The sequence below is a fragment of the Fragaria vesca genome, linkage group LG6, assembly GCF_000184155.1.
Source record: "Fragaria vesca subsp. vesca linkage group LG6, FraVesHawaii_1.0, whole genome shotgun sequence".
Taxonomy (NCBI): Eukaryota; Viridiplantae; Streptophyta; class Magnoliopsida; order Rosales; family Rosaceae; genus Fragaria; species Fragaria vesca.
Window position 1 is genome coordinate 21,311,413 of NC_020496.1, and position 12,938 is coordinate 21,324,350.

The following is a 12,938-nucleotide window of genomic DNA, read 5'->3' on the forward strand; positions in this document are numbered from 1 at the left end:
CCCGTACAGTGCTTGCCACTTGATCATGTCCTCCAGCTCCTGTAACTCGTTGTGGTAATTTGGAGGCGGGACGTCGTGACGAGCTTCCTGAGGTTCGATGCGAGATTGGTTTTTCCAGCACAAGACGAAACTGAAAAGCCCACTAGCCTGTGACGACGTCGAGTCCCCGGGGAGAACTGAATCGGTGTGATGAGGGATGCTCCGGTTACGAAGCTTCTTCCGGCGCCAGAGGATGTAGAAGATCTGGCCTACAAGACCTACAAGAAGAGAGACTGCAATTACTAGAGTGAGTGCAGTCCCAAGCTTGCTGAGACCACCATTCATGTGTCTATTTGAAGTCTGCAAAGTTTTTGTGAAAAAGTCTTTGTGAGCTTCTTTTCTCTGAAAATGTATATATCATATATGGGTAATCCGGTAACTGCCGACAGGTAGCTTACCGGGAAAATGTGGATGGGGATCAGGGGAATATGAATTTGAGGAGGTAGGGGTAAGTGACCTAGAAGGTTGCCGGTGAGGCATGAGAGGATAGAGGCATGAAAAGGTTAAAGAAGACGATGGAAGGAGAGTGATGTTTTTTCTTGGAAATGTGGGTGGAAGCAGAAATGTGGCCAAGAATTCAAGGGAGGAGGAGAACCTTCAAACCTTGTGTGGTGTAAAGGCGTGGAGGTCGAAGGAGTTTGGTCAGTGTGACTTGGACTTGCATTTAAATTTGAATTAATTGGGCGGTTGACTGTGGGGCTAATTATCATCTCGTTCTGGTGTTTCACTGTTTTCTGCTATAGTGGTATTTATAGGTGCAAGGAAACTTTTTCTTCTTTTCTTTTCTTGGAATGAAATTTCATCGAATCTTAACGAGAAAACTCGTTTATAGTGGTAATACTTGTGAGTTTGGGAGCAGTTACAAACTACATATGGCTATCACTTTCAGTCAAAGAATGAGTCGCTGTCCTATGAGCTATCAAAATGTGCATCTCTAGGAGCATTACTGAAAAGAAATTAGCATGCCCTCTCATTTTCTCTTTCACTTCTTCAAGCATGACACACAAATTGGAGAAAATTAGGCGGCGGTTGTTAAATGTGACGTTCAGTAATGATTTCATGTTTGTATTTTCATTTTTGAAAATGAAAATGAGATGAAATTAAATGTGTTCGGTGTGACATTTTTGAAAACATTGAAAATGAAGAATGAAAAAATATTTTCAACTTTTACATAGAAAAACTGAAAACATCAATTTGACGTTTTCATTTTTTCATTTTCTTAGTTTAGACAATATGAAAAATAATTTCACGATAAATTACCGAATACATTTCTAAAGTAGAAAATAACAATCTCATTTTCTCATTTTTATTTTCAAAAATCATTTTTGAAAACCGTTTTCAAAAAGTTATCGGATAGGCACGTTTTCATGTATGTATTTTTATTTTGAAATGAAAATAAGATGACAGTGTGTTTGTTGAGACATTTCTCAAAACATGGAAACGAAAAATGAAAATATTTTCAACTTTTACAAATTAAAACCGAAAAAATCAATACGTCGTTTTTCTCTTTTTCATTTCTCTAGTTCATAAAATATGAAAAGTATTTTTCACAATAAACTATCAAATACATTTCTAAAATTGAATATTACAATATGTTTTCTCTATTTTTTTGTTTTTAAAAATCATTTTTCAAAAACGTTACCGGTAGTATCTGCCTTCTCTTAAGAAACTTGAATTATGACCAATGTCGTTTCAAAATTTCATGATCTATACTAATTTTCCTGATCTACTCTCTTTATCTCGAAGTCCAAGCTATATCAAAATCCTAATCAGTCTTAGTAGCCTGCTTCGTGCAGACGTGCTACTGCCACTAGTGATGGATCTATGGCATGGTCTCTTGGGATTGATTGGTTTTAATGGTTCAACGGGGGTGCACGAGTTGTGTTCTTGTCGACAACACTTTGTTGTAGATGGAGCGCTCGGGATCTCAATAGAGGTGTCGACGCACTTAATTTGTTTCCAGATGGAAGTGGCACCGAGAGCATCACAACGGTGACTTCAATACAAGGATTTGTAACCAGGTCTGGTTCGGTCTATCATCTTTCCTTTATCATTTTTTTGTCCTCTAGCTAGGTGGTAGTGAATTTAGACGACGGAGGCTACGAGGCAAATGGGCAATACATTGAGCGAGGCATTGTGGTAGGAGTGTTTGGCAAAGATGAGGGGAGGCGTGGAGCATGCCAGCATTAGAAGTGGAGATGGGCCATGGCTCGAAATTTATTAGGTGTGTTTGATATAGCTATGGCTTTTAACAAAAGTTGGGTTTTGCTTGTTCTGAGAATAAGTGGTCGAAAAGCAAAAATGTTGTGTGTTTGGTAAACTGACTTTTTATAAGCGTTGTAGATGTTGGAAGCAATGCCAAAGTGTTTGGTTAACTGAAAACGAAAAAATTATTTGAGTTTGTAAAATGACCTGTTTGGTACGTAAACTGATTTTTTATAAGCGTTGTGGATGCTGGAAGCAATGCCAAAGTGTCTGGTTAACTGAAAAACGAAAGAAATTATTTGAGTTTGTAAAATGACCTATTTGGATATAAATGAAAGAAGTTTTCTCCTTAATTTTTTTGGTTATATAATGTAGCACAGTTACTCATAATTAATCTTTATTATTTTTATATAAATTTTTCTAGACTACGAAGTTTTATAAATCATGGTGTTATTAAAAAAATTAAATAAATCATGGCGACCATGAGAATAATATTGGAGAATACTCTGTAAAACTCCATAAATATATATGAGTTCATTAACAACAATTCATTTTTCATTGGCATCAAGTAACCACAAATGATTTTCTACCTTCAAAAAAATCTCCAAAACTTCCACAGCGTAAGGTCGTCGCTCCCAGCGCACAGTTACAAACCCTAATTGCCTAGCAACAACTCTCTTTGATCTCCTCTGGTTTTCGATCCCATGGCTTTTGTTCTCCAAAAAAAAACAAACATATATTCCACATCGTCATTGACGATGCAAAACCCTAACAAGTCGTATGCATCCTCATCTAATGATGAAGTTACCAAGTCATTTGCTGCTTCACTTGTGCTCGCAAGTTCAAAAGTGGTCGAGCACTTTGATCACACCTCAGGACCTAAGAGGTGGGATGCGCAATCGTTCATTGTTGCTAAGCCTCTCAAATCTACACCACCAAGCTTGGCCAATATGAAACGCTCTTGTAATAGGGTTTGGGTGCTTGAGAGATGATTCCAAATCAAGGAGCGTTCAAACAATATCTTCATAAGTGGTTTTGATCTCATCAAAGACAAAAGCAAGGTCCTACATGGTGGCCCTTGGTGGTATCAGTAGGCTCCGGTTGTCAAAAAACATGTCGACTAAGGAGCCCTCAAAAGACCTCCATACCGGGCAACTCATGGCCAGGCCCGGCCCAAGCCCAATGCAGCCAGGGCGCCCGCACTAGACCCAGGGCTAAATGGGGCACACCAATCCTTAATTCATGCCTCAACACTACCAGAAGAAAGGCTTTAGCCGACGAAAATAAAAAAACCAGGCCGACGAAAATAAAAAACCAGGCCGACGAATCATTTTTTCGTCGGCTAAAGTGGACGAAATTTTCCTTCATCGGCTAATTTACATGTTCGTCGGCTATGGTCAACTTTAGCACACGAAATAAAAATTTCGTCGGCGAAAGAATTTATTTCGTCGGCTAAAGTTCACAGACTATAGCCGACGACTTTAAACATTCTTTAGCCGACGAAATTAAAATTCCGTCGGCTAAAATGTTTTATATTTGCAGATCTGGACAGCAGCACATCTGGGAAAAACAAACAAGAGAAGAAAAAACGGAGAAAAAGTTTGGGTGTTGTTGAAATCTGTCCATAATTAGTTTGTGGAGCTATATATAGGTACGTACATGTGTATATATGTTGATTTTGAGTTTTATTTGAGTTGATCGATTTTGAGTGTGATTGAATTGATAGATTTTGAGTACGTTGGATGTATATATATATGTGTTGATCGATTTGGTTGATGATTTGATAATATATATGAAGTTGTTGTTAATAAGTAGTAGATATATATATATATATATATGTTAATTAATTTATAATATTGTGTTGATGGTATGAAGTTGTTGATGATGATTTTGTGATGATGTTGATATATATAATATTGTTATATATGTAATTATTAAGTATATATATATATATATGTTAATTAATTTGTTATCAATTAGTTGTAGTACGTAGAATATATACTAAATGAATTGAAATTTTATATATGACATAGAATTTAATTAATAATTAGCTAGCGTTATACATATATATTTTGTTATATTTTCAGGATATAGATAAGAGTTGGATTTCGCTTCCAAAATGGGACAAAAGATATGGTAAAGGAGTTATGCGTTTTATGGAATATGCGCTGGCTAATGCTAACGGGAATACAATTTTCTATTGCCTGTGCACGAAATGTCAGTGTCGTAGCGATATGCATCGATTTAGGATTGACAAAATATGGCAGCACCTGAAGAGTAACGGGTTTTGGGAGAAGTACACATGTTGGTTATATCACGGTGAAACATCATCAGGGGGTCCGCATGATCATGGGCAATTTTCTGAGACGGGCAGTACATCCAATGATCCAACAACGGCCTTCATCAATGACATGTTTCCTTATGAGAGTGGTGTAGGCGCTCAAGGACAATATATGCCTGACCCGGTGCAGCCCTTCCCTAGAGCTGTCAACACTGCTGGTATTAACAAGTACAACAAACTGCTTGCTTTCCAACAGACCCCTGTGTACCACAGTTGTCAGAAGACCGTTCTTGAAAGTGTGATGGATGTAATGAAGATTAAAGTTGAGACAAAATCAACCGTGAAAGCTGTTGATGATTATAGTACACTGCTTCGATGCTGCCCCACGGTCATCGTCTTCCTACCACTCATCATAAGGTCCGATGTATCCTGAAAGATCTTGGGCTTTCCTACGGTCCGATGTATTCTGAAAGATCTTGGGCTTTCCTACATCAAGATCCATGCATACAGATATGATTGCGTTCTCTTCTAGGGTAAAGATCCAGAAGGGAATGACCTTGGTGGCCTTGACGCATGTCCGGTATGTCACACTGACAAGTATAAGATGACTTCTGCAGGCAACAGGAAACCTGTGAAGGTACTTCGGTATTTCCCGTTGAGGGATAGGCTGGAGCGGTTGTGCATGTCTTCACACATGGCCGAAGCTATGAGATGGCACGTTGATAGGGAATTGCATGACGAAGATACCCTTATACACCCTGCTGACGGGGAGGCTTGGAAGCATATAGACAGGGAGTTTCCTCATTTTGCGTCAGAGGTCCGAAATGTGAGGCTCATGCTCTCATCCGACGGGTTCAACCCTTTTGGCAACATGATTCTTCAATACAGTGTATGGCCGGTTATTTTGGTACCGTACAACCTTCCTCCATGGATGTGCATGAAGAAGGAATACAATATGTTGAGTTTGTTGATTCCGGGGCCAGGTTATTCAGGGAAATGTCTCGATGTGTATTTGAGACCTTTGATTGAAGAGCTTAAGTTTTTGTGGGACGTTGGTCATCCCACTTATGACAAGTACATGCACGAGATGTTCCAGATGCATGTCATGGTTGTTGGTACCATCAGTGATTTTCCTGCCCGTGGGATGTTGTCAGGCAACGTTGTTAGGGGATACAAGGCTTGTCTAGAGTGCCTCAACGATGAGGGGAGCAGCAGTCATTGCAACAAGATATGCAAATTGGGTCACCGTACTCTCCTTCCATATGATCACGAATGGCGGCTCGATGCACAGGCATTTGATGGGACCGTAGAAAACGGTGTGCCTCCAAGAAGATGGACGGGGGAAGAAATTTTAGCAGTGCTTAATGAGTACGATTTTGGGCAGCTCAGCAATCATCCCAATATGGTGGCGGCAATACCTAAAAGACCTGACATGTACAAATTCTGGACACATAAGAGCATATTTTGGGAACTCCCATATTAGAGTAAGTTGTTGATCAGGCACTACCTAGATGTGATGCACATAGAAAAGAATATTTATGACAGTGTGGTGGGCACAATGCTGAACTTGGAGGGGAAGACGAAAGACGGTCCTAAGGCACGCATTGATCTAAAACAAATGCAATTAAGAAGACATCTGCAGTTGAAAGAAGGGAAGAAAAAAATGTCTCAACTCCTTACACTATGAAGCCTGACCAGAAGAACGTAATTTTCAAGTGGATGAGTTGTGTGAAGTATCCTTCAGGCTATGCAAGAAATATAACCCGGTGTGTAAACTTCCGGGACAATAAGATGTACGGGTTGAAGAGTCATGACTGTCATATCCTTCTACAACGTCTCTTCCCTGTTTTCATTCGACCGTTCATTCCCTGTCTGGTGGTGGAGCCGTTAGTAGCGTTGGCAAGATTCTTCCAGAAGTTATGCACACGGGAAGTGAAAAAATCTAACCTCCGGGAAATGCAAGAAGACATCATTTATATCATGTGTAAATTTGAGAGGATATTTCCTCAAAATTTTTTTGACATCATGCCTCACCTGATGATCCATCTTCCCGAGCAATTGTAGCTTACCGGTCCAATACACTACACTTGGATGTATCCCATGGAAAGGTAAGTTTTTTACACCTGAATTCCTCAATATACATGTTCAATAATCATAACACTTTACAACTTGATTTATAGGCAACTTGGAGACTACAAAGATTATGTGGCTAATAAATCCGCGCCTGAATGATGTATAGCTGAAGCATATATTGCGTACGAGTGCGTCACCTACATGAAGTTGTATTTAGGAGCGTTGAAGGAAACTCCGCAAACCATACCGGTAGATGTACCGAAGTTCATTCTTTCCATACTCTCTAGTGATGTTGAAGTTTATGGAATTTTGCCAGACTCCTACAAGTTGCAACCACATGAGCTAATCATTGCCCACTGACGGGTATTGATTAACTGTCCAGAAGTTGAATACTGGAAAGACATCCATCTACATTGTCCAGGCATTCAAGGTGATCTCGAGTACCACAACAGGGAGTTCGCAAATTATTTTGGCGGCTAGGTACGTAATTCAATATTTCTGTACGTGTTTATGTTTATTGCATAATTATCCATATTTATAGTTAAATGGTTGGTTGCAGATGAATCATATTCAATTTGATGGTCACCCAAATTGGTCGCACGAGCTAAGACTTCTAGCGATGAAGCCGATAATGTCAAGAGTTTATCCGATGTGCAAGATGAATGGCGTGTAATTTATATGTGAACAGAGAGACAGCAGATGGAGAACACAGAATTCTGGGGTGAATGCACATGGTGGGCGGAATAGAGTTGACTATTACGGTGTTCTCCATTCAGTGGTGGAACTCGTTTATGGGCAAGGCATGACAATGCACCTCTTCAAGTGTAGATGGTTTGATACTAGGCCGCAGAGCATGAGAACCGATCAGTACGAAATATTATCGGTGAACACTGCTACAAGTTGTTAAGAAAATGACCGGTTCGTTTTTGCCACATCGGTAAAACAAGTGTTTTATCTTGGTAACCTTGCTAAGGCTGACGCGTGGAAAGTAGTCAACCTTGTGCACCCTCGAAACATTTACCGAGCGGCTACACTTGGAGAGGCCGAAGACGAGGAAGAAGATGTTGCGTATCAAGAGCCCAACGCAATAGGTATTCTTAACTCCTCTACCGTTCGCCTTAATAATTTTAAACCGGGTTGTTCGGTGCGAATTCGTGATGAAGAGCAAAGGCTTATTGATGTTGATCCAAATCAAGAAACAGACAAAAACTCTGGCGATAAGGAAATACATAGATTACCAGAAATTAATTTGACACCGAAGAAGACTCATCGGATGATTCCGATTACAAGCCTTAGTTTTAATTTAGAGGACGTAATACATTAATTTGTAATAAAAAAGAATGTATTACCTTTATAGTTTACATATGTTGAATTCATATTTCTATTATTTTATATGAATTTTGGTGATATATGAACAGGAAGTGAGTATGGTTTACATTAAACCTTCAGTTTTTTTAATGTATTTTTTATACTTTAGCTGACGAAATACACCATAATTCGTCGGCCTAAACCATCTTAGCTGACGAATTATAGTATATTTCGTCGGCTAAAACCATCTTAGCCGACGAATTATATTATAAGTCGTCGGTTAAAATCAGTTTAGCCGACGAATACCCTAATATTTCGTCCGCTTTATTTATTTTTTTATTTTTTTATTACATACTATAGCCGACGAATATATTAGGTTATTCGTCGGCTAAACCCTAAAATTTTTCTATTACATACTATAGCCCTATCTTCGATGGTTATTTCCGTAAAATTTTTATACGACTTGTTGCGTCTCATCGATTTGAAACTATTTTCAATTGAAGGTCTGGCCAAAATACAAAATTTAGACGGTCCAACAACCTTTTTCGTTCATTTAGGTGTTTGACTTACGGGATTGACCGTCCGGATCGAGCCCTTAACCTTGTCGGATCAAGTTGAATTTTTGCCCATACATGTATTTTGTCATGATGGTCAGATCTGACGGTCGGATTTTCGTTTCTCAAGTTTGATCATCACAATCACAACATGTCTACTAATGTTGTATAACTTGTTTACCAAGTGTTAAGTAAATGTTCCGTTTCAAAAATAAACTATACGTAAAACCTTCAAACGCAAAAAAGTCGTGACATAAGATATAACCAAAATGGTGAAATAAGTCCACGGTTGAAAAATCACAGTATTCCGGTAAAGTTTCGGTGCCGATAGTTGCGGTCAATGCAATTTTTCATTCTTACTCCCTATGAGTAGCCCTATCTTCGGTGGTTATTTTCTGTAAAATTTTTATACGACTTGTTGCGTCTCATCGGTTTGAAACTATTTTCAGTTGAAGGTCCGGCCAAAATACGTAATTTAGACGGTCCAATGACCTTTTCCGTGCGTTTAGGGGTTTGACTTAACGGATTGACCGTCCGGATCGAGCCCTTAACCTTGTCGGATCAAGTTGAATTTTTTCCCATACATGTATTTTATCATGATGGTCAGATCTGACGGTCGGATTTTCGTTTCTCAAGTTTGATCATCACAATCACAATTTGCCGAATGTATAAAAAGTACTATAGCCGACGAAGTTCAAAGGTTTAGCCGACGAATTTCAAAGGTTTAGCCGACGAATTTGATCTTAGCCGACGAGAATATTATCTTAGCCGACGAGATTATTATTTCGTCGGCTAAAGTTGTCGAGTATAGAGACGAACACCCAGTGCTCGACAGCAAAAAAACTCTAGCCTCCTCTTCCGCCTCCTCCGCCTTCTCTCCCTCTCTCGGTCTCCCGGTCGCCCTCTCCCTCTCCTGGTCTGCCTCCTCTCTCTCCCTCTCTGGGTCTCCGCCTCCTCCCTCTCCCTCTCCCGGTCTCCACCTCCTCTCCCTCTCCCTCTCCCGGTCGCCGCCCTCTCCCTCTCCCTCTCCCAGTCACCCTCTGCTGCTCGCCTGCTCCGGCCCTCCCTCCTCCTCCTGCTGCTCCGGTCCTCCCTCCTCCTCCTGCTGCTCTAGCCTCGAGCCCTCTCTCCTCCTCAAGTACGTACATTTCTGTTTCACATTTCATTTTGTGTTTGCTTTGATTTTCCGGTCAATTGCAATGTTGTGGTGTTGTTAGGAAGTGTATATTTGTATTTAGGAAGTGTATATTTTTTTTTGTTTGACTAATTGAATGGGTTTACATTGTTTGATTTTGTGGTGTTGTTACGAATATAAAAATAAGCATGAAATTGACCTCCTCTTCTTGTCATGAAATATAAATCTAAAAGTTACGAGCTTAAAAAATTAATTTTTAAAAGTTACAAATGTAATTTTTTTTTTTTTTTCAAAAGGCTGATGCCTTGGTGAGGCTCTCGCTCCATAGCCTCGGCTACGCCTTAGCCTTTTAAAACATTGGCCTTGATTCAAATTAATATTTTAAACAGGATGAGCGGTAATATTAGATTGACGAAGGGTTCAAAGGGCCAAAGGTCCGAATCGTCTGAGGGAACCTCTAGCAACCCTCAAACGTCGTTTCAAGGCCCCATGACAGCCAGACGTGAGAGCCTTCTGCAGACGAAGCAGAGGCAGCTGGAGGTGCCCCCTTCATCGAGGCAGCGGGGCGTCCCTCATTCCTCGAGGCAGTTGTGGCCTCAGACCCAGACGGAGGTGTCTGCACCCCGTATACCTGAGATACACCGGGCGCCCACTCCAGGTCCTACTTCTTCGGATAGTGGGTGATCTGGGGTACAGATGCCACCGCCTCATCTGTTCCTTCCGCGGATGATACCGGCCTTACCTGCAGTTGATGGCTTAGGGACGCCGATTTATCCACTGCCCCCGCTAGTGGCTCCATCAGCGGCGTACCGGTTCGTGCCTTTTGATACGCCTCTTATTTCCGCGAGGGTATCATCATCGGCGACAGAGACGAAATCCGTCATGTCTTCCGCATCGCCCTCAGGTAATGAAAGATGAATGATTTGTTTTCTTATAATTCTCCGATTTTAATAATCAATTTGGTTTATCATGTGACAGACACCGTCGGAGAGAAGCCGACAAAGAAGAAGAGAGGCCCCACCGTCGGAGAGAAGCCGACAAAGAAGAAGAGAGGCCCCGTCACAAGGAAGGCTCTCGAGAAGATCGTCGGTACCTCAGGGAGGATCATCATCCATACTGACGGGGATGGCGACATAGTATAAGGCGGGAAGTCGAGGACGTACTCCGGCCGCGTGGGAGCGCTCATTAGGGATAGAGTCCCTATGTTGTGGTCAAATTGGGGCGAGGTCCCGCAGGAGGTTAAGGACATGGTCCACAACGCGATGTCAGTGAATTTACAAAATGCCTCAATAATATTATGTATTACATTGTTGATTTCTCGAAAAACTAAACTAATAAACGGTTAAATGCCGGTGTGGTTTGAGGTTCCCGAGCACTTGAAGAGCAGCTGGGCGGACGTTGTGCATGGGGGAAGGTACGTTAGGAAGTTAATGAAAAAACAAAATTGTATGTGATATTAATAATATTTCTAATATTTTTGTTGTATCTGTAGGTACAAGGAGTGGAAGAACGAGTTGCGGACCCACTGGACTACGCACGGGAACGCACGTTCTGGTACCCCTGTTGAGTTCCAGTACAGAGAGTACGAGTGGCATTGGCCTCTGACATCAGAATTCAACAACCCTCGTAAACAGGTATTTAAAAAATTAATTAGTTAATTTGTCATTAAATACGTGCCTTTTTAAATATTTTACTAATAGTTTATTTTTTTCTTTGAAGGCCGTTTCCCGGGCAAACGCTCAGAACCGGCAACGCAACACTAGGAACCATCGTGCCGGTTCTAGACCGTTCGCTGTCTTCATGGACGAGGCGGCCAGGGAACATCCAGAAGTCAACCAGTACGTCTATACGTACGAGAAGGCATATCCTGATGCCCAGGAGGATATTGTAAGTCATCTTATGTTTTTAAATTTTTAATTTTATTTATATATATGTCAAAATGTTAATTAATAATTTTTTTCCTATTGAATTAGGCGAAGGTGAGGGAGGCTAGTGACGAGGTGATGAGTGCTATAGTGAGGGAGACATGGCCGAACACGTAGGAGGAAGAGATGTCTGAAGCGATGTCCCGGATCGACACTTCGGATCCGACGGTTGGGGCGAGGATCATGGGCACAGCCTTCCCACCGCGAGCAAACATCTTCTACTGCTGGGGTCTAGGAAAGAAGGGCGAGGGGGTCTTGAAGACCACTCTAGGATTTCAATGAAATGCAGCCTCGACCAGCAGCAGGACCACAACCACCAGGATGACTCAGCTAGAGTTGGAAGTTCAGAGACTACGGGAACAGCAAGCTGCTCAGGCTGCCTATAATGCCCCGCAGGCAGCCTATAATGCCGCGCAGGTAGCTTATGTTGCCGAGATACGTGCCATCTAGCAGGCCCAGCAGCAGCAGATGTTCCAGTTTACAGCTGCCCAGCTTCAGGGACTTCCGGCTCCACCCATGCCTACGGCTATACTGCTACCCTAGCCGCCGCAACCTCCGCATCAACCTCCGCAGCAGCCCCCAGAAGCGGATATTAATTTAGACGATCTAGATTTTGTGTAGTTGATGAATTATAGTTTTATGTGCTTATTGTTGTTGGTTATATGGAATTGTTTTGGTGTATTTTGCAGCTTGCTTGGAATGGTAATTTAGAAATTTCGGGTTTTTTTTTTTACTGGAATGGACTTATAGCCGATGAAATACGCAATAATTCATCGGCTATAGTATTTTAAATTTTTTTTAAATAAGGTTTAGCCGACGAATTATGGCATGTTTCGTCGGCTAAACCCTTGTAAAGCCGACGAAACAGACTATATTTCGTCGGCTTTATATTTCGTCGGCTTTAGTTATTTTTTAATTTTTAATTACACACTTTAGCCGACGAATATCTTAAATGTTTCGTCGGCTAAAGTCTGAGAAAAAACCGACGACATGTTTTTCGTTGGCTAAACTCTTGGACTATAGCCGACAAATATCTTAAATATTTCGTCGGCTAAAGTCTGGGAAAAAAACCGACGGACATGTTTTTTGTCGGCTAAACTGTGGGATTATAGCCAACGACGTCTTCTAGTTTCGTCGGCTAAAGTCATCTCTGACAACCTTTTCCCGACGGAATCTCAGCCAACGAGCCTTCGTCGGCTAAGATCATGGTTCTAAAAAACGCCGCCCAGGGCCGCCTAGGCGCTGGGCGGCAGGGGACCGTTCCGATTTTGCACAAATCGTCGAAGCTGGGCGCCAGCGCAAAAAACGCCTGTGCGGCCCAATTATGCCTTTTTTTTTGCTGGCCCGATTATTGGTTTTTTTTTTTTTTTCCTATTTTTAACCTATCGGATGAAGAGGAAGAAGATGAAATAGACTTT